Genomic DNA, 20,167 nt, shown 5'->3' with positions numbered 1-20,167 from the left:
TCCAGTATGATGATTTTATAGGTAAATTACTAATCCGTTTGGAATTTATTTAATATGAGACAGGGATCTAACTTGGGGTTTTTTCTTGATGGCTACTAAATGGTCCAAACTTCATTAATGAATAATCACCTTTCCCCCATAATTTGAAATGCCACTACCATCAGATATTAAATGCTTTTATAGACACTAGTGCTATGTTAAGACTATTATTTAGTTTAGGGATCTAGAAATTCCTCTGAGTCAATTCACCACAGTTGGTGTTAAATATGACCTACTGAACCCAAATAGATGTGTGGGGCAAGGAATACATAAAAAGGAGTATGCAGAAAACAGCCAAAATGCCTAGCTGGAATTAAGATAGCAAATGGGTGGGGGGGCCTGGGTGGCTCAGTTGGTCAAGCATCTCACTCTTGGTTTTACCTCAGGTCATGATCTCAGGTCACGATCTCGGTGGTGAGATGGAGCGAAGTGTGGGGGCTTGGGATCCTTTCCCTCTACCCCTCCCTCTCTCTCTCTGCCCCTTCCTCCTGCTCATGCCTGTATGCATGTGCATGCTCTCTCTCTCAAATAAATAAATAAATAAATCTTTTAAAAAAATAGCAAATAGAAACAAAGAAAAGTTAAGATAAAAATATGAGGAAAAAGTAGAGAAGATTCCAAAACAAATGCTTTAACCTGTCTCATCTGTCTTCTGCTTACCTGTCTAGCCCAATGTTCCCCTTAACTCTACTTTCAGATTTCAGCTTACACATTATTTCCCCAGGTCTCTTTCTAACCCGGCTGAGACTGTGTCAGACATTGTCCTTGTGTATCTCTGCAGGATTCTGTACTTTAATATCTAGCAGTCTAGTTTCTTAATGCTTTCACCTCTGTTGGGGACATTCACCTTCACTCCCCAGTGTTTGTAGCTCTTAGTCCTGGTAACTAAATGTCTCTCCGTGTGTGTGTGTGTGTGTGTGTGTGTCTGTGTGTCTGTGTGTCTGTGTGTGTGTGTGAAGGAGGGGAAAGGGGGGAAATTGGGCCTAATCTTTTTTTTAAGATTTTATTTATTTATTCATGAGAGACAGAGACAGAGAGAGATAGAAAGAGGCAGAGATACAGGGAGAGGGAGAAGCAGGCTCCATGCAGGGAGGCTGACGTGGGACTTGACCTCAGGTCTCCAGGATCACGCCCTGGGCCGAAAACGATGCCAAACTGCTGGGCCACCAGGGCTGCCCTGGACCTAATCTTAATTAGGCGACTGGTGCTTCTTTTTTTCTTCTAATTTTTTTATTTGAGTATAGTAGACACAGTGTTTCATTAGTTTCAGGTGTACAACATAGTGATTCAACTTCTCAATATGTGATGCTATGCTCACAGTTGGTGCTTCTTATGAGAAAGACTCAACTTATTCCAGCACAGCCCTCACATTCCAGCTTCTGCACCCACTACTCGGTCAGAAACTCCCAAATACAGTTTTCCATTGGGCCCACATGTACGACTGTCAGCATAGCACCAGGTCCTAACAGTGGTTTCCATCTCACAGAGGAGCAGACTGGACCATAGTCTCCTTGGGCAGCCAGCTCATCTGAGTATCCTCAAGGTCAGCATTTGGCAAATTACAGTCCATGAGCCAAATCTTGCCCCTGCCTGGTTTTCTAAATAAAGGTTTATTAGAACATATGCATACTATGATAATAATAACTACACATATCAAATCCCTATTCTTAGAACTGATTATTTCACCCTTTTCCTTATATAGGCTCAATGATCTTCAGAATCTTTATAGATTATAAAAATCACATAGAACTCTCTAAACTCTGAAAGGAAGACATCATGAGTATAAGAGATTACTCTGAGTTCTACAAATAAAATTATGTTTTTATTCAGCTTCCAATTGTCTCTGCTGATGAGAGAATGCAAAGTAGTAGATAATCAAAAGTCACTTATATGTGTTTGGGGACCTTGTTCTATGATGAGTTCACAGTAGTAAATTTTCCTTCCTAATTGCATTTTGCCTACAGTGGCACCAAAATGAGTTTGGATTGTCTGAGCATATGTTAACTGGGTGATAAAGACCATAATCATTGTACTGGACAGAAACAGAGCCATTTAAAAATGTTTTAAAATGTTACTTCATATAATCCTCAAAGCAGATAATACACAAAGCAGAGGGGTATCAACTGAGTATATGAAATGTTTTGTTCTACTGCATCATTACGATTTTTAATGTAGCACTTTAATATTTATTTTGTAATAATTTTTAAAAGTCTTACCTACTTTAGTTAATAGGACTTTCATTAACTGTAAAATTTTATACCACTTGAATAATTTCATGTTTCAATTACCATCTTCTTAAAAGAGCTCAAGTGATAGCTAAAGCATTATTCATTCTATTCATAAGTTAATGTTTAAATTCTATTAGTGAAATATATTAAAAATTCTTTATGCGTTCTTCCACGCTTCATATTTTTAGCTATGCAGGGTTTAAAGGCCAAGGAGAGTATATGAATACTTTGAGCATTCTGAGAAAAAAATCTACCTAAACCAGATAAAGTAAACCACTTTTACAAGACTCTGGTACCCTTATAATGGTTGGTGATTGTGGACATTGACATATTGTTTCTGAGGCCAGGTTTCCCATTTGTATAAAAATCCCTGAAATATTTAGCATTTGATTCAATTACACATTGAGGAGCTGTCTTAAGAAAATAATTAACACAGGGATCCCTGGGTGGCGCAGAGGTTTAGCGCCTGCCTTTGGCTCAGGGCGTGATCCTGGAGACCCGGGATCGAATCCCACATCAGGCTCCCGGTGCATGGAGCCTGCTTCTCCCTCTGCCTGTGTCTCTGCCTCTCTCTCTCTCTCTGTGTGTGACTATCATAAATAAATAAAAATTTAAAAAAAGAAAATAATTAACACACCAAAAAAAGTCGTTGCAGCACTATTTATTATAAGGGGGAAAAAATCTAAATTTCTAGCAATAATAACATATCTATAATTTCAGAAATCATGTTTCAAAGACTACTTCATGACTTGGCAAGATGACTACAAAATAATTATCTTTAAGTGAAATGAAACGCACACACACAAAGGCAGAGAATCACCCCATATATCTATGGGAGGGGGCAGGAGCTGGATGGGGCAATACAAAAGAAAATTCGCTAGTGAGGAGCACCTGGGTGGCTCAATTGTTTAAGTGTCTGACTCTTGAGTTCAGCTCAGGTCATGATCTCAGGGATCATGGGATCAAGCCCCACATCAGGTTCCATGCTTGGTGTGGAGTCGGCTTGGGATTCTCTCTCTCCCTCTCCCTCCACCTCTCTGCCTGCTTACACTTTAAATTAATTAATTAATTAATTAAATCTTTAAAAAGAAGAAGAAAATTTGCCAGTGATTATTAAAATTGTGGGATGATGGATAATTTTTACTATTTATTTTCAACTTTTACCATCACAAATTTTTGTAATGCATTCATATAGCTTATAGCTTTTATGAGAGTTTTATTTCAATAACTAAAACTGGTTCCCAGGGCAGATAGATTAGGTAAACAACCCTCTTTAGAAAATGCTTTCTAGGGCAGCCCCGGTGGCTCAGCGGTTTAGCGCTGCCTTCAGCCCAGGGCATGATCCTGGAGACCCGCAATCAAATCCCTCATTGCGTTCCCTGCATTGGAGCCTGCTTCTCCCCCTGCCTGTATCTCTGCCTTTCTTTCTGTGTGTGTCTCTCATGGATAAATAAATAAGATATATTTTTTAAATGCTTTTTAAAGAGTCTGGAAGACTAAAGTTTATTTTATAGCTGCTGTTTCTCATTAGCCAAATAGTTGTCATTGTTACACTTCATAGCTTCATCTATGATGTATAAATTCTCTAGCAAGGTTGCATTCTTCCTTGGTGTTCAGTTAAAGGATTTACTTTCCTGGAGAAAAATATTGTGTTTCTCTCTCAAGTCTCTCCTATGCAACCAACCACCTTCTCATCCTAAATCCTTGGCTTAACACTCACAGTAGGTTCTAGGATCCTTGTCTGGAGGCAGGAAGATCTGTTAGGGGACTGCTGCACTAGTCTGCACAAGAAATGATAAATCTAAACCCAGGCAGTGTGTATGTGTCTGTGTGTGTGTGTGTGTGAGAGAGAGAGAGAGAGAGAAAGAGAGAGAGAGAGAGAGAGAACAAAAGATTCTATTAGCCCACACAGCCCACATGCATCCTCTGACTAGGATGATCTTCCCTTCATTTTTGCTCAGCCAGACCCTCCCATCCTTCAAGTTTCCACTCAAATGCCTTCTCCATAAAATCCTTGTGCCCATAACCAAAAATCATTTCATCTCCTTTTTCATTCCTTGCCTTTTTTGTACATACGTATGATTTTCATTTTGAAACAATCCAACCTACAGAAAAAAATGCAGTTATAGTATAAAGAACTTTTCTTAAACCATTTGAGAGTAAGTTGCCAAACTGATAATGTTCATCACCCCTGAGTACTTTAGTATATATTTCCTACCAAAAAAAAAAAAAGAAAACATTCTTTATATAACCACAGTACAACCATCAAAATAGGAAAATTGATATTGAAACATTAATACTATAATCCTCACTCAAGTAATGTTCTTTACAATAAAAAGATCCTGTTTGGAAGCAAGTGTTAAGCTTGATTACCATGTCTCTTTAATCTCATTCACTCTGGAACAGCATTTCAGTCTTAATTCTTATAATCTTGAGACTAGAAAACTATGGTCCAGTAGAACATGCACCAGCTTGGGTTTGTCTAGTGTTTCCTCATGACTTGAGCTAGGTTATGTATCTTTAATAAAAATACACAGAAGTTATGCTATTTTCCTATTAAGTAGTACATGACTGCAATTTGTTCTCTTATTGGTTATGTTTACATTGGTCACTTGATTATGATGATTTCTGCCGGTCTTCTCAACTCTGACGTTACTCTTTTCCCTTTGTAATTAATAATATTCTGTGGTGATGTACTTTGAGACTTTTATTCATTCATGTATTTTTATCAGTATGAACTCACTGTTATTTTTATTTGATGAACTATAATCCAATATTATCACTATTTATTTGAAGCTCACACTGATACAGAATGGACCAGTGGGAGACTGTTCAAAGTGGTTCTTGTGTCCTTTGACTCATCCTCATCATTCTTTGAGCATTTCCTTGTTTTGTGGTATAAGATGTTTCAAGCTTATTTGTACTTGCCTTGCCTCAGGCCTAGAATCATCCATTTCTACAAGGACTTTTGGCTCTTTTAACAATAGTATTTAGAAGCCAAAGTCTCAGCCATAGGAGTTCTTACTGCTTTTGGAGTATCAATGCTCCCAGGACCACACAGTGGACAGAGATTAGGAATCTTGGAATACTTGTATGTGCACATACATACAAATCTACACACATTTACATCTATAGTTATTAAGACATCGGTCTATGTTAAAACTCAAGGTTTTCAGAATATAATTTAACCTTCTAACTTCACTTTTATTATAGCTTCTCCTTTTCCATATTTGCAATTCATTTTTCCAAAGGTAAGGAACCAGGCTTCCATAAACTTTAATATAATTACTTATTTAAACACTTGCCTTATATGTAACCAGTCTCTCTCTTAGAAACTACTATCTCCCTCACATAGAAGTACTCCTTACTTCACTCAGACCACAACCACACGCGGATGTTCTCCCGACCTGTTCAGTCACGAAATCCCATGCCAAGTTACTCTACATACTCTCTTCACTGTAAACCCTTTTCAACCTGTTCTATCTCTGACATCCTCATGCTGGGCCACTGGCCCCCATGTGAATGCCAACTTTTACCCTGTTTGGGCTCCAATACCCATTCCAGGCCATCCTATGTCTGTACCTCTCACTCCACCAGGCTGCCCCATACATGGGCATCCTCTTTACTCTGTTTACAAATAATAAAATTTTTAAGTTAAAAGAAAAGAGACACTGGTAGAACTTTTAGTCTAAGGACATTCTAATACCTCAAATTCCTTGGCCAAACTCTGACTTATTAGAATATGTGAAATGCACTCAAGGAATAGGAATTCCTCCTTTTATACCCACAAGGCCAGTCATCAATGTAATCATTGTTTAAAAGAGAAAGTGTATCAGTTTTTCGTTATTAAATATCACACACATGTGCCCACACACTCATACTCCTTCACTGTCACTCATTCCTTTGAAGATCAAAAACTGGCAAAAGAGAATAAAATTATTGTATTTTTAATGAAAAGCACTGCCTATTGCACTCTGTTGCTAGAAAGATTCTTCTGATATAACAAGAATAATGGCAAAAACAAAAGGGATACAAGAAAGATATTAAGGAAGACAGAAGGAGGGAGAAAGATGAGAAAACAAGAAAATAAAAAGGTGGGAACAAGGAAAGTAGGAAGAAGAGAGACAGAATGAGGAAATCAAGAGAGAGGCTAAATGGGAGACATGGGAAAAGGGAGTGGCAGGATGCCAGTCAGGAGAGTCTGATTTGCCCACCAAATCCCATGGCAAAGGGCTCTAACTCTGTAATCAGCCCCAAAAGAGTGTCACTATCAAATGAAAACACCAATCTACTCCAAGATTGCTGACATGTCATTGAGAAACAGTTGGTTCATACACTTCCCTAATACACAACTGAATGAAACTGACATCCAGAAGTTTAGTACAACCAACTTCTGGATTTTATCTATATATTTGCTTCATGACACTTTTAAATTATTCCTACTTTGAGAGTCACTTTTGAAAACTATAAAAGTGGGGATCCCTGGGTGGCTCAGTGGTTTAACCCCTGCCTTCAGCTCAGGGCGTGATCCTGGAGTCCTGGGATCGAGTCCCATGTCGGGCTCCCTTCATGGAGCCTGCTTCTCCCTCTGCCTATGTCTGTGTCTCTCATGAATAAATAAATAAATCTTTAAAAAAAATAAAACTATAAAAGTATCAACATCTGCAAATGGTGAGAAGGTTCTCAGTCAAAACTTCAATAAGGAAAAATACGGATAATATATGTATAAGTGGAACACCTGCAATGCTTGGCATCCCATCTGATTTTCCTGCTTTGATAAAGGAAGAAATTACATGTCCTGTAAATAATTATGTCAACGCTTCAGATTTAATTCCCTACTAACCATCAGAAAGATGTCTTGTCTAGTGTTGTGGTTCTTGTCAAAACCTATTAATATAAAGGAATATAAAGTTTTTCTCTATTACATATATGATTGCTGGATTTCTAAAAAGTATTCTTGAAACACAATATAACTTAAGGCAAAACTTTTAGAGGAAAGGAATACCCATTCTCAGAGTAACTCAATAGAGTTAATTCATGGTTTATGTTAATTGACAGGTATTTTTAGCTGAGGTAAATCTTTCTATATACTTCCTACAGGTGCCATTATAAAACTACTGGAAAGATCAATCAAGAACATTAGTTACCTTCCCAAAACCCATTTCTCCTTCTTTCTTCCTAATAGAGTCCTGATTTTGTTTGGCTAGCTCTGCCCTCCCTCCCACTCCAACCCAGTGACTGAGGGATAACAGACCTCACTGTCAAGTTGTTCCTGCTTCATTGAAAGTAGTCAACATATGACATTGGTTTGGCTCCTGTTGTAAGTAGAGAAGTCACATGGTCTACACTGGTCCAATTATATTTGGGTGAAAGGGTTTCCTCTTGTTTAGGATGTGAATAAGAATGTATGTTGCATCAGATAGTGCTGGTAAGGATTTTTTTTTTTTTTTTGGTAAGGATTTTATAGCCACACGAGGTCTAAATTCAACACTGTCACACTGAGGATGACAGAGCAGAAATACAAGAAGAATATGGATTCTTGATTACTGAGTCAATCAACCTGACCAGAACTAATTCTACTTCTGGACTTTCTGTTATGTAAGATATTAAACTTTTTTACTATGTAATTTTTCCTTGAATTGGGATTTTTTTGCAGCCAAAAGCATCCTAGTTGATCAAACCAAGTCTAAGCTCCAATATGAAAGCCAGAATTGCAGGCAGATATCTATGCCAACCTTGTGGTACTGGGGAAAGTGCTTTTTATATGTTAGAGTCAAGAGTTATAAGGCTGTCTCAGTTTCCCTGCAGAAAGAAATCTGAAAATAATTGGAAGCACTGGAGACTTTTCGCACAGATTCCTTCTATTTAGACAACTTTAAAACTTAAATATGGATAAATGGATAAAGAAGATGTGGTTTATGTATACAATGGAATATTACTCAGCTATTAGAAATGACAAATACCCACCATTTGCTTCAACGTGGATGGAACTGGAGGGTATTATGCTGAGTGAAGTAAGCCAGTCGGAGAAGGATAAACATTATATGTTCTCATTCATTTGGGGAATATAAATAATAGTGAAAGGGAATATAAGGGAAGGGGGAAGAAATGTGTGGGAAATATCAGAAAGGGAGACAGAACGTAAAGACTGCTAACTCTGGGAAACGAACTAGGGGTGGTGGAAGGGGAGGAGGGTGGGGGGTGGGAGTGAATGGGTGACGGGCACTGGGGGTTATTCTGTATGTTAGTAAATTGAACACCAATAAAAAATAAATTAATTGTTATGAAAGAAAAAAAAAAAAAACTTAAATATGGGGCAGCCCGGTGGCTCAGCGGTTTGGTGCTGCCTTTCAGCCCAAGGCCTGATCCTAGAGACCCCGGATCGAGTCCCATGTCGGGCTCCCTGCGTGGAGCCTGCTTATCCCTCTGCCTGTGTCTGTTCCCCTGCACGCACGTGTGTGTGTGTGTGTGTGTGTGTGTGTCTAATGAATAAATAAATAAAATCTTTTAAAAAATAAAATAAAACTTCAATATGGACTCATGGTCCTCTCTTTTCTGGCATAGAGGAAATCAATAATGCCAGTTTGGGAAAGGTAAACTTACTGATTTGAGGACAATGAAAATTATGCTATATAAATTCAACCCAAAAGAATCCTGGAAATTCTGATATTCTTTGACAACAACCTACCTTCGAGTCACAGTTTTTAAGCACTGGCTGCCATCAAAATTAAAATGTCAAAATCAACTTAGGACCCAAGATAACTTTCACGTTGCTATGACAACTTCTTTTTCAAGTTTACCATCAGATATCTTAATTTGCTCAGAGTTAATATTTACTTTGGGAGTTTTTGGGGTAGGGGTTGGTAGAAATTAGACTTATTTCAATTATCTTCAGAAAATCCCTATTAGAGCTTATGTGATCTTTGCCAATCACAGAACCAATTTCTAGTTTAGGGTGCCTGGGTGGCTCAGTTGGTTAAGCAGCTGGCTTCGGCTCAGGTCATGATCTCATAGGTCTTGGTATTGAGCCCCATGTCAGGCTGCCTGCTCAGCAGGGACAGCCTTTGTTTCTCCCCTCCCTGCTCATGCTCTCCCTCCTCTCTCAAATAAATAAATAAAATCTTTTAAAAAATCAATTTCCAGCTTAGTAAAATAAATCATATTCAAAAAAACAAAAAAACAAAAAAAAATCATATTCAAATTTGTTATATATGTGTTTTATATACTGTTCTAGGGAGAAAAATTCTATTTTCATGTAATTCACAAAGGAGTCATGACTCAAAAAGTTAAAATTATTGCTGTAAACTGAGTAACAACTGTAGGTGGTCAGAGAAATTACCATGAAAAGGGAAAGGAGACAGAAAGAATAAAATAAGACATATTTTTAAAGTTTTGTCATGGTAAGTATAAGGGAGGAAAGATATAAGAAAAATGCCTGCTGGATATGGCAAGTAGTTCTGTATGTATTTGAATCTGTTACAGTTTGTTGTGGGAAACACAACAAATACATAGGAAGCCATTGGATCCTTTAAGATACTTAATGACAGTATATTGTATTGCATGTACAAATTAGATGTTTATCTGTCAGTCAAAGTCCTGGCAGGAAAGTAAGACACAATCAAAAAGGGTAATTGAAGATATTTAAACAAATGGAATACAGATTGCTCCTTGACTCACAATGGGGTTACATCCAGATAAACTCATCCTAAATTGGAAAATATCCTAAGTCAAAGATGCACTTAATATACCTAGCCTACCCAACATCAGAGCCTAGCTTAGCCTCCATTAAACAGGTTCAGAATACACGTTAGCCTACAGTTGGGGAAGATCATCTAACACAAAGCCTATTTTATAATAAAGTGTTGAATATATCATGTAATTGATTGAATGCTGTATTGAAAGTGAAAAACAGAATGGTTGTAAGTGTATCAGTTGTTCCCCTCATGATTGCATGACTGGCTGGGAGCTATGGCTGCCACTGCTGCTGCCTAGCATCAGGAGAGAGGACTGGACCACATGCCACTAATCCAGAAAAGATTAAAATTCAAACATGAAAGTACAGTTCATTACTAAGTATCACTTTTGCACCATCATAAAGTTGAAAAATCATAAACCCAAACCATCATAAATCAGAGAACATCTATATTTACCCCAAAAGTGGACAAGATTAAGGGAAGCCGCAGTGCTGGTGAAGGAGTCTAGGACTGGCAACAGTAAAAGCTATTAGCACTCCTAATCTGGAACAGGAAAGGGGAGGGGGTTTTCTCAGAAGCTAAACTAGTGAGACAAGCTCACCTGACAGGAACTATGACCTTAGGTGAGGGATGCAGAAACTCCCAAACAGCAGCCCAACAGGAAAGAGGCTAGGAAAATAAACACTATTTTCAGTCTCTCCCCATCCTCCAACCTCCTTACCAAAGCCTCTCATTGACCAAATCTACACAAAAACTGAGCAAAGAGGAGCTGGATTATCTTGTCTGAAGAGGCCAGACCATGAGGTCCCAAATAGGGTCAAGGATGGAAAAGGAATCTGACAGAACCAACAGATACCACCCAACACTGACACTGCCTGAACAACCACAGAAGGAAGACTCATTAAAAGATGGAGACATTTGGTTCTGCAACAGCTTTGGCATACATTTTGGACTAAGCTGTATATTTTAGAATTCTTTCCATTTTGTTAATGTTAGTTTTTAGTCATTATCCTTCATGTTGACAATGTTTGACTAAAACAAATACGTATCTCATAATCATTAACTTTCTAACAGTAAATCCAACCCTTTTTCCCTCAGGCAAAAATACTCTTCTAATTCCATAAACCTGGCACTACTTTATCACTGTCAAAGAATGAAGTGTCTATGTAAACTTAAGACAATTTGCTTTGATTCCATGTCCAACCTATACTCTTTCACATTGGAATCATATTTCTCTTTTAAGTTGTTATGAACATAAATTGTGTGTGGAGTGTGTGTAGGTGTGTACGTATAGTTTACTGAGCCAATCAATGGAAAATCCATGTATACAAATGATCTCAAATGCCACCATCAGCTCATCGTGTCTGTGTCTTTTCAGGAACTGACTGAATAGGTTGTGTGATGCAATGAAAAGTGTTCTGGGCTTTAGGTCTGGAGGCACTGACTATGATCAGTCTTTTCATTAACCAGCTATAGGACTCTGGCAAGCCCCATCTTACAGCTTGCATGGAATACTTCAGTCTTCACAGGGGACAAATAGCCCTTTCCTTTGTTCTAGAACATTGAAGAAAATATTAAAGATATTAAGGAGAGTTTTTCAATAGAGCTGAATTACAAAGTACATATCTACTCTAGAGCATAAATTATCCTCTTGATTTCTCATAGCTTTGTGGAGTCATTACTTAAGCATGTAAATATTTACCTGTGAAATGGTAAACAATTTTTGCAATTCAGGGAAATGTTAAGGTTCATGGGAAGCCATAATTGTTAGACTCAAAAAGTCATTGAGGATTTGCTGTATTTTAATGTAATCTGCTAGTGTCTTTATCTAATTTTAATTTAAAATAGCATATTTAGCATTCTCTATGTCAGTTTGAAAAAGGCCCTTTCAAACTAAAGCAATCAAGAAGCAGCAATACTGATGGTTCCTATTAGACATGAAATTAGGGACATGCATGAGAACCATAGAATTTTAAAGCTGGAAGTGACATCAGAGACTCTGTGCCTCAATTCCATTTATGGAAATAGAAGAGAAGCTGGTGAAGGGACTTGCCAGAGTGATAAAATAGTAGCATGCCTCTGCATGCTGAGCACCTCCACATGTCCCTCTAGCAACATCCACCAATCCCTCAGGAATGAGAACCAAGTAGGCTTGGCCTCAAATGTCAGTGTTCTCAAACTCTGTAACAAGGGCAATTGACACATGAATGTAGCATGTCTCTAAGCATTATAAAGCCCTCTCTCTTTCTTCTCTTATTTATAGACCACATTTTTTCATAAGTATCTACCTCCTCTTTCTTTCCTCCGTAATTACCCAATTGTCCCCACTCCAATTCCTTTTAGAACACATATGCCTTCTAATTGTGCTTTAGAAAATTCTCAGGATGCCTGGGTGGCTCAGTGGTTAAACGTCTGCCTTTGGCTCAGGGCATGATCCTGGAGTCCTGGGATCAAGTCCCACATCCGGGCTCCCTGCATGGAGCTTGCTTCTCCCTCTGCCTATGTCTCCGCCCCTCTGTGTGTGTGTGTCTCTCATGAATAAATAAATAAAATCTTTAAAAAAAAGAAAAAAAATCTTGACCTTTACTAGTCTTTGAGAAATAAAGAAAGTTTGGAGGCACTGCTCTAGACCACTCCACTTCTGTCTGAGACTAGATCTCCTGAAAACATTCTGAGATGAAGAAATTGTGTGCATAATGTTTGTTGCAGGTGCTTTCAGGAGACATACCTGTAAAGAAGTGAGGAAAGGACTGAGGGAAGGAGGACCCAGGGATGGGTCAGCCCTGGAGAGAGGTCTGGGATGAGCAGCACATAAATAAATAAAAATTAAAAAATAAAAAAAATCTTTAAAAGAATGCTCTACACCTTTTCAGACTGGTGGACCTAATTTGTGTCTTCAGTTTAATTATCTGTTTCTCTTCCAGACAAAGGATTTTTAAGGTGCTAAAGACCAGTCTGAAATCTAACTATGCAGAATTTAAAAGATCCTGAGCTTTCTCTCCTGGGGAAATAAATGAAATAAAGAAAGATTATGAAATATGAAAGTTCTAAAAATAATAGCCTGAAACTGGGTAATTTGAATAAAAGCCAGTCAAATCTTTATGGAATATAGCATATTACTGATTCATTATCAGATCACATAATTTAATTATATTCTACTTACCATGAAGTTTTCACACCCTAAACCTCCCAGTGTGAAGTCTATGTTATCTGATTAGAGAAAGTAGAAAAAGAAAGAAAGAGGCCATGCAAAAGAGAAGCTTAGTTAAGGATGGCAGGCTACATTGCAAATTCAGAAATATCTTTAATATGTCGAAGAAATGATGCAAATTTATCTTTTGTTTCCTTTAAATAAGCCAGGTTTGATTATCTTAAACTATTGAATAAATAGAATATTTTTCCCTTTCATCTTTTCTGGACTTGAGTCATTTACAATTTGTAACACAGAGAACGATTTTTCACATCTAATTTAACATGTAACTCTTTTTTTCGATTGAATTTAGAAAAAAAAAAAATTACTTCCTAAGACATAATTAATTTCTACAACATGTTGACTTAAGAGCTGCTAATTTAGGAACATACACATTCTTATTGCTAGGTTCTTACAGTCATACTTTAAAGATATTCTTCCAAGATATGTATATACCTCAAGTTCTAGAATAAGGAGGTTTTAGTGACTGAAAGATCTTGAGGAAAATATAAAGCTCTTATTTAAAAGTATGAAGTCAAAAATATCAGTAGTAAAATCTATGCTGAAAACAATCATGTACTTTTCTCCTAATGGGAGATTGTAAAATAAATATGCAAATAATGCTGATAGGTTAAATTGATGAAATAAATAACTCAATAAACACCCTAAAGATTATATAATAAATATGCAAATAATACTGATAGTTTAATCTGATGAACTAAATTGATAACTCAATAAACCCTTAAGGTTTACATGTATGTATGTATTTAAAACATTTCCTATAAGTAACAGTGTCCTGGGAATTATATAAAATGTGCTTTTAAGTCTGTCTTTAAAGGAGACATAAATAATATTTCATTTTAGGTAAATTATGCTAGGAACAAGAATATAAACTTGTGGAACATATAGTTTTTTATTTGTTTATTTGCCTCCTATCTCCAACAGTTGCAATAGTAACTGCCCAAAGTAGGTACTCATAACTATCTGCTGAATCAATAAATTAGGACAAGGTTAGTCGGGACCACAAGACAATAGTAAGAATAAGAAATGGTCCTGGCCATTCAATGAATATACTTTGCCTTAGAAAGAGAACTAGCAGATATTTAAAGCAAAAGGAGTTCAATCCAGGTTTGGGTTAACACTAAAACACTATTGACATCTATCCAAATTCTATTCACAATCTTGGGTTCTTACATAAATGTTCTGAATTCTTTTAAAATAGCACAACGGGCATAAGCCCAGAACCATGACAGCTTTGTTTCAACAGAGAGTTAAGAGACGGCCTGTTTATGAAATATCTTTACCATGAATTATTCATGGTGGGAAATCAACAAAATACTTACTAATTCAGCCATAATGCTTAACTGTGTTATTTGACCAAAAGATTGAAATGGTCTTGGAAAAGCCAGGAGAGAAATGAGAACTTGGCAAGAAATATGACCCCATGAAGTCACATAAAAACCCTAAATACTCCATTATCATCACTATTATATAATGTGCTTTATATTTTACAAAGCAAATTGGTACATATTATCTAGATTGATGATCATGACAACCTTGCGAATCAGGTACCAGTGCTGAATCATGTTGGAAGTTTGGGAGTGCTAATGCCAATCTTTTGCAATCTAACCAGTTGAAAATAATAATGATGATAATCATAATCATAATAATCATAGCTAGTACCTACATAGGACTTATTTAGGTGCCAAGTGTGACCTACATGCCTTTACATGTTAGCTTAGTTAGTCCTCCAAAAATCACAAGTCTCCAAATGGGAATCGAGGCATCTGCTTTATTCAAGTTGGTTGGCAAATTCACTTTCCACCTGGTTAAAAAAAAATGCATTTTTTGTCCCTCTCTCCTGCACTCAAGATAACCAGGGAATGATCATGCGGACTTTTCCACCAAGTGTCACGCTATAAAGCTGAAACAGAGAGAACTGAGGTGTAGCTAGAACCAGCTCACGTGGTCTGATGGTCTGTTTACTGACAGCCTGAGCATGTGAGCTCCAACCTGCCCTGCACCCAGGCAGGTCTGTGAGCTGAGGAAGGGGTAGGCTCAAATGCCAGACTTTCCCCAACCTCACACTCTCTCTTAAGTTTTTTTGGTAGGTAGAACATTGTTGCTGAATATGCTGCTGCTCTCTCCTGGGAAGTAAAGCAGATATTCCCTCTGCCTCCATAGGAAACTGCAGGGAAGAAAATGAGTGTTCCAGTCCATCCTACCCTCCAGCAACAGACAAATTAGGGAAACTGAGGACCATGTAGGCCTACTTTCTTCATCAAAGGCAAGGCATTGGCAAGTACCAAAGATTGGTCTTGAGTCCTAGGGTTCTGACTACAGAGTGCACATCATATTCACTCTATGCTGGAAACCTTGCACTCCGACTAATTTGATGAATGCTAAAAGGCAAACATTCTAGAAATCAAAACACTTGAATGTCCTTCTGAAAATGTTTTCATGACCTAACCAGATTCTCTTTTTCCCATAATTTCTTGTCAAATGTGCTGAAAACATATCATTCAAACCATTTCTTTCTGAGCCAAGTTAAGGGATGGAATAAACAACCAAAAAAGACAAAAATTGTAATTATACTTCATCTCACAATAGCATATTTAAAGTTGGACTCCTTCTGAATTTGGGGTATTTCTATTACTCAACAGGTACTCATTATATTGTAGAACAGGATAAGACATCTTTTGTTCATAGACTTAGTTACCAGTTGTGCCGAAAGCGCTACTATTTTGCTTTACTGAGTATCAGATTCAGGAACAGATATTATATTATTCTAGTACTTCTATTTTTTGTCAGTATTCATTCAGCAGGTATCCCAATATGGAGCTTCTTGTTAGTTTACTTTCCACTAAATATAGACACATAATTAATAAGTGCTGGGCCATAAAGTGCTTACTTACTGCTTATTAACTAGCTCAAATTGCAGAACATGAATAAATTTGACTGTATTTTGTGAGAAACAACTCAGAGTCTTTAACTTCCTAGTGAGAATAGACTTACATCACCTTCCAGGCTGGATTTTATATTTTACATGGGTGTATTCTGTAACAACTACTGCTGTTATTTGTGCTGTTATAGAGAAGGGAAGAAACTTACATCACTTCCTTGCTATGATTCTTATAAACAATAAACAAGTGCATAAAGGGTCACAATTCTATTGGTTTTCTGATAAGAGCTTCAATTCATAAGCATAGTGATTGGAAGAATTTGTTTTCCTATAAGCAGAACTGGAATTGAAATTAGATTGAATCAAGACAATGGTCTTAAGACTTTTACTGCCGTTTGGAAGGATAATGATTTCTTTTTTATTTCTAGGATAATAAAAAATCTTAGCTTTTCAGATATCAATCTAGGCTAGTTGCTAGTGATCCATCACTAGTCAATAATAGCTCTCTTCTGAGTCTAGACACCACCTATGAACTCCTCAGCCCAGCACCCCATTAGTCAGGACCCATGGGTTGGCGTTTATATGAGGTGAAACTATTTGCCTTTCCTATTACATTTGAAGTACCTCACATGTATCAGTTTAAGAAGAAAAAAATAAATATTATAATCCTATAATATTTACAGAGATATCAGTGCTCTTTCAAATTCTGATTAGTGCTGCTAATCCCTATAGACTCTTTCAACACTTTGCAGGAAAATAGTGAAATCTAATTAACTATATTCTAGAAGGACTTTTGCTGATAATAGCGTAGCAACTAAGTGGGTTCATCAAAGTAAAAAGAAACATAACAAAGCCCCCTATTGAGCATCTGAAAAATGGTATAACCAAGGAACTGATTTTTAATTTAATTTTAACTTAAATGGTCATCTGTGGCTGCCATATTGGATAGCCCAGGTATATAGAATCTTATTCTACCTACACAGTAACCTTGTGAAGTGGGTGATCTCACTAAAAAGAGAAGGAAGCTTGGAAATATTAAGTAACTTGCCAACATTATAAAACTGGAAAGTGACCCAATGTATACTTAAATCCAGTTCTCTGGGAATCCAAGTTCTCAGCTCTTTCTATGATACCACATCAAGTTCAAGGTAAGTATGAATCAAGAGGACAAACTCCCCAAACTAGTGATTGTACACAACCAACTAAAAGTTCACAATGGAAAATACACTACAAAGAACTGTCAAAATCTGAAATTTTATCCTACTTGTAAGCTAACAAATAAGCATGCCACAGTTTCGTGGAAGCCATCAGAAGACAAGAGATTCCTGAGTCAGAGTAAGGACTTTATTATAGCAGTAGCAATAGCCAGAGTATTAGCATTTTCTTGTACCAGTTTCCCAAGCCCAAACTCACATAGTGATGCAAAAGGGATCAAATGACTTGCACATTCAGTGAATGCATTACAGGTTGCAGACTAAGCTTAAAGAACCCAAATATTTCATAATGGGCAGTAAGCATCCTAATCATTACCCCAAAAAGAGGCATTATCTTTATCATACTAGACAATAAGCATGCCTCTCTTTCCTAATCTCTACCTTTCATGATTACTCTTTATGCAAATATCCTTAAAATAGTCTGGAACAAAGGCAATCCCAAGACTTGCATAAATGTGAGAGATCACACATCACTCATAACAAGTGACAAACTGGGAGAAAACCAGCAAAGAACAGAGGGAGATAACTAAATATCAACATGAGTATCAAAGTGTATAGATAAATGTATATGTTTGATAGAAAGATCATGTGTCCAAAGTTATGAGCAGAAAATGTTGAAACAAGAAAATTAAAGTGAAAGTAAATTTGAAAAATAATAGTGCTACATAAATGTCAGGAAACTGGCATTTTATTAGGCATCAACAGGACATTTTTATATATATTTTCCCTGAAACTAGAGGTTACTTCACTCTTGGAACTGAATTGTAAATATATGCACATACTCTTCTTCCAACCACCATGAAATTGTAGCATAAAAATCATTGGATTTTAGATCTGAAAGATGCTCAGAAATAATGAAGCCCTAATTATACAAATAGGGAAACTGAGACCCACCGGAATAGAATGTCTTTTTCAGGACCACACAACCAACCATCATTAGATCTCAGATGCATTCAAGGAAGTCTCTGCTCTTGACCCCTCCATTTCATTACAACTCACTATCTCTTATTTCTCACCTTGAAGTGGATTGGGCTCCCCTCAAAAAAAGGTACCTGCAAATGCCTTTGGAACTAATTGGAGCAGAGACAAGTGGAATGAGCTAGCAATGCCTCCCCAAGTGGAAGCCCGGTAGGAAGCCTTAGCTCTGCACTTAGCTTAAATCTTCATTCCCTTGGGTCTGCCACAAAGGCACGTTGCAGTGCAGAAGAGTCAAAAGAAAAAAATGTATGCACAGCATAGGAAGGAGCCCAGATCTTCTCTGAGAAGTTGAGTACTTCAGTGGTATCATTAAAGCTGGGTCAAAAAAAAGTCATTTCATTTTTTTTAAATATGCTAATATAACCTCGAGCACCAGCTCACTTAAATGACAGGCACTTCATAAAGTTCATTTTTATTATTCTCAGCTGAAAAGTAAATAACAATTCTACAGGTGTCCTTCATATTAAAAGGCTTTATTTGCTGGCAATAGAGACTCTCTATTGACTAAAACCTTATCTATACCTCACAGAGCAGATTGTTTTTCCCCCACACCTTTCAAAGAGGTGTAGCCAATCCATTCTACACAAAGGAAAACAATGTGATAAAAGAGATGATGCAACAACCGCCAACTGAAAGAGCTCTCGATAGCTAAACCTGGAACAATTTAAGCAAAAAAATAAATAGTGCAGTATTCGATTATAACCCAAAGAATAAAATAAATATTCATGAGTCCATATTGATAAACAAATAATGTAAATAAGCATCAACAGTGCTTTTTTAAAAAGATTTTATTTATTTATTTAACACAGAGAGAGAGGGAGCAGGCAGAGGGAGAGGGAGAAGCAGGCTCCCTACAGAGCAGGGAGCCTTATGCAGGACTCAATCCCAGGACCCTGGGATCATGACCTGAGCTGAAGGCAGATATTTAACCAACTGAGCCATCCAGGTGCCCACAACAGCACTTTTATAAAGGTAATTTTCCCAAACCTAGAGGCTACTGCTTCGTTGGGACTTAATCATAAATGTATAGATGTATAGTATAAATATAAATTATTGAATAAGTAAATAAGTGGTAGAGGAGAGACAAATCTTACAGAAGAATTCCAAATAATATATATACATATTCCCCCCTCCAGGAGGTGGAACTTAATTCCCTATCCTTGAAGATAGGCTATATTTAATGACTCACTTCCAAAAAATAGAGCAAGGAAAGGGAAAAATAGTCACTTTGCAGTGGAGAGTCCTGGCAAAAGCTGCCTCAACCAAGTGATGAAGGTTAACATCACCAGTGATATCACATGGATTTGATGTACTCTGATGTAAGGTAATGAGAAGGGCACTTCATTTTTTTTAATAATAAATTTATTTTTTATTGGTGTTCAATTTGCCAATATACAGAATAACACCCAGTGCTCATCCCGTCAAGTGCCCCCCTCAGTGCCCACCACCCAGTCACCTCTGCCCCCCGCCCTCCTCCCCTTCCACCACCCCCAGTTAGTTTCCCAGAGTTAGGAGTCTCTCATGTTCTGTCTCCCCTTCTGACATTTCCCACCCATTTCTTCTCCCCTCCCCTCCACTCCCTTTCACTATTATCTATATTCAAGAAGGGCACTTCAACTCCATGGTATTCTTTCCAAGTCCCATAACCTCAGAAAAATCATGAGAAGAATATCAGACAAACTAAGATGAGGAGACATTCTACAAAATACTTGGCCAGTACTCCCCAAGACCATTGAGATCATGAAAAACAAGCACAGTGAGAAATTTTCACAGAGCAGAGGAGACTGGGAAAATATGACTAACTACAGTGTGGCATCCTACAATGAAACTGATGGAAGGTATTAATGGAAAAAATGGCTAAGTCCAAATAAGGTCTGGAGTTTAGTTAATAGTGATGAATAATATTGCTTTCTTAGTTTTGA

At 37.3% G+C, this 20,167-nt stretch overlaps 1 protein-coding gene across 4 annotated transcripts in view; it reads left to right on the top strand.

Annotated features, from left to right (window-relative positions):
* The window catches only part of HTR1E (5-hydroxytryptamine receptor 1E), a 94,655-nt gene that overhangs the window by 58,464 nt on the left and 16,024 nt on the right, over nt 1-20,167 (top strand). For 2 of the 4 annotated variants that reach the window (XM_072832144.1, XM_072832146.1), the window contains exons 3-4: nt 7,453-7,587; nt 7,725-7,865. The exons of the other annotated variants lie outside the window; for them this stretch is intronic. The gene's annotated coding sequence lies outside the window, so the exon portion shown is untranslated. The remainder of the gene's footprint in view (nt 1-7,452; nt 7,588-7,724; nt 7,866-20,167) is intronic. 4 annotated transcript variants of the gene reach the window in all.

This window comes from Canis lupus, chromosome 7 (assembly GCF_048164855.1).
Source record: "Canis lupus baileyi chromosome 7, mCanLup2.hap1, whole genome shotgun sequence".
Taxonomy (NCBI): domain Eukaryota; kingdom Metazoa; phylum Chordata; class Mammalia; order Carnivora; family Canidae; genus Canis; species Canis lupus.
Note: the sequence above shows the minus strand (reverse complement) of the source record. Positions and strands in the feature narration are given on the sequence as shown.